We start from the raw sequence: 3,082 nt of genomic DNA on the forward strand, positions 1-3,082 counted from the left end.
TTTTTTTTTTTTTTTTTAGAAATTATGATTGTGTTGGGCCCTTCCTGGTGGTGCAGCAGGCTGGAGCGCAATGCTGCAAAGCTGGCTGTGGCTGCTTCAGTGGGAGCTCGATCCCCGCCAGGGAGCTGACCACAGGGCGCAGCAGACCTCTCCTGTCTCCCCACTGCTCCCTCAGCAGTGGACTTTGTCGATCTGCCTGCTCTGCTCCCCACTCTGTCTCTGGCCCCTGCGCCTCTGGCCTGTACCCCAGTTCTGTATGCATAAATAAAAATTTTTTAAATATATTATGATTTTTTGGTGAAACCAATCATTATATGTGTGTGTGTGTATATGTGTGTGTGTGTGCATAGATATAATGTGTGTGTGTGTGTGTATCTAGATATACAAAAAATGCTAGTATTTTTTGAGGAGTTCTGCATTCATGTTCATGTTCATGAACGATCTTGCTCATAGTTTTCTCTCTTTTTGAGATCTTTGTCTGGACTTGGTGTCACACCCACGCCGCCGTGATGACTAGCAGGGAGGTATTCTCCCCTCGGATTTGCCGCGAGTGCTTTCTCTTCCCTTTTCCAACGGTCACGTCTACCTAGCAGCTCCACTTTCTGAGACTTCTTCAGGAATGTGACATTAATTTGTATTTTCTTGTTTGATGGGGGGAGCATCCTTAATAGCACACCCTTAGTCTACAGGCCAGAGGCTAACACGAAGGTTGCCATGCTCCATGTCCTTCCTTCCCAGCAAGCGCTGCGTTAGGACCTAGGCTCAGATGGGTGGGGGGGCCCGCCGGGCCCTGAGGCAGACAGACTACCAGCCACCTCCGCTGCCCACCACCCCTCCCTTCTCTACGGTTGGAAATCATGGTCAGCGATTAGGAACTCAAATTCATAACCAAAATGAGGTGTGAGTCACCTTTCGCCCTTGCCAGACTTAAGCTATTTCCAGGTAACTGGCAGGAGGTGCTTTGGGGGTGGCTAATGGGAAGATTCACATAATGTATTGACGGTCTTGTCAAGACCTCCATCGAGGTGACCCAAGCGTCCCCCCCCCCCACGAACGCTGAGTCTGGGACAGGCTGGTTCAAGGACACAGCCACAAACACTGTAACTTCCCCGGTGCTCATGGAACCCACGCTGACCAGACCTGGGGTCATACACAAGTGGGATCCGAGCGACTGGGCTGGGACCCGGGGCCCCCAGCGACCTTGTGGCCTCCATCCTATTCCAGTTCAAGGCACCATGATTACCTGGCCGCTGCTGAAGACCCCTGTGAAGCAGACAGCTCTGGCGTCTCCGCTGGCCAGGCTGTCTGTGGCGATCGTCGCTGAGCGCTTTGCCATCATCCTCGCTGAAATCTGAGTCTCGCGCCACCAGCCGAGTCAGCAGAGCGACAGTGCCGATTTTTCAGACTGGCTGCCGCCCCTTCACGGCGTGTTCCTCAAGAGCGTAGTGTGGGAACAGTTCAGACTCTGCAGGTCCTGGAGGGCCGGCGTCCAGCCTCCCAGAAAAGTGCCCTGGAGGGCCCCGCGCGAGGCCGTTTTACTTCTGTGTTTCCCAGCTTGGGGCTTGTCTGCCACTTTGTCTCCAATTTCCAGACAAGCTTTTGGACAACTGAAGCTGCCCCAGCTGCAGCCACAGGAGAGCGAGCCCAGAATTCCAGCCAGTAAACTCAGGGCGCGTCTACCCGACTAGGACTTCCTCTCCTTGGTGGGCATCTGCAAAACGCTTTTCCACGCGGATTCTTCAGTTGACAGCTCGAGCGTGCTGGACCCGAGCCTGCTCTTCCCGCCAGCATGTGGGGGTCGCCCTCGGCTGAATGCCAGCATGTGGGGGTCGCCCTCTGCTGAACGCCTCCCGGTGTCCGAGACATGGGGAAGAGGACAGGCCGCTCTTAGGAGGTATCTCCCGTCGGTACGGAACACATGGTTTCCTCAGCCCAAGGGGACTGGACAGAGGGCAGTAGGCTTGGGGTTGGGCATACACGGGGTTCCCCGAAATGATGTCGCCCTTTTGAAAAGTACCACTCTCCCAATGAACCGATGAGGAGAGCGTTAGCTGACATGGCAACTCACAGGCCCCAGGGCCAAGCCTCATTTTTTTGGGGTGAGGCTTTGCAGGGACTGAGTGGCCGCGAGGCCTCTTGGCCTCGGCTCAGCGGCGGCCGAGACATCTGGCCTCACCGTCTTCCTCCGAGTCGCAGACCCAGCAGAATCCTCCGCTCTCTGGTACCATCCTGCCCCGAGGCCTGGCCCGCACAGGGCGCTCTGCTCCAGGCCCCCAGCCCCTCGCCCACGCCCCGCTGGTCACTGAGTGTCCCCGCTCCTGAGTGTTTAGCAGGGTGCTCATTCGCTTTAGGCCCTGAAAGACTCCCTCATGCTGCACCCCCGTCAGCATGTCTCCGACAGAAGCAGGCTGTTTTAGCAGAGAAGTCTCGTGGCTCAAGGAAACCCAGAAGTCCGCTCTCAGGGAAACGGGCAGGTTAGAGGTCAGCACCCCTCACCCCGACAGCATCCTGGCTAGGGAGCTGGTAGCCCCCATCCGACACCCCTGTGACCCGTTCTCCCTCCCTCTCCCTCTCGACCTCGAAGTCCCGCGCGGTGTCCGTCGCTGTCCATCGGCCTGTATGTGCGTTTTGCGGATGGTCGGCTGTGTCGGTGTCCAGTGTCTGGCGTCCGTCTTGGCCCCCTGACTGGCGTCACTGCCCAGGGTCCCCCGCGCCGTCCGCGCTGCCTGAGGACAGCGTCTCCCCGGCTAAGGAGTGGCCGCTGGGCGGGGCGGGCCGCGGTGGGCGGGTCCAGCTATGCAAACCACGCTGCGGTCAGCACTGTAGAGTTTGGTTTTCTGAGTTGATGGTTTCGGGTTCTTCACATACATGCCCAAGAGTGGGAAGCTGGGTCACGCCGTATTTTCTTTTTTAGTTTTTAAGATAAAGCCAGGTGCTTTCTCCAGCGGCTGCGCCGCCCACGCCACCAGCAGCAGCCGCGTGTTCGGCTCCCCCGGTGCCCCCGGCGCTGTTGCTGGCGTCTGCGTAGTGTGTGTTCTTCTCCGGTTGTGGGGTATTTCACTGTGCTTTTTTTTTTTTTTTT

The sequence above is a fragment of the Condylura cristata genome, unplaced genomic scaffold (assembly GCF_000260355.1).
Source record: "Condylura cristata isolate star-nosed mole 26May11 unplaced genomic scaffold, ConCri1.0 scaffold00042, whole genome shotgun sequence".
Classification (NCBI taxonomy): domain Eukaryota; kingdom Metazoa; phylum Chordata; class Mammalia; order Eulipotyphla; family Talpidae; genus Condylura; species Condylura cristata.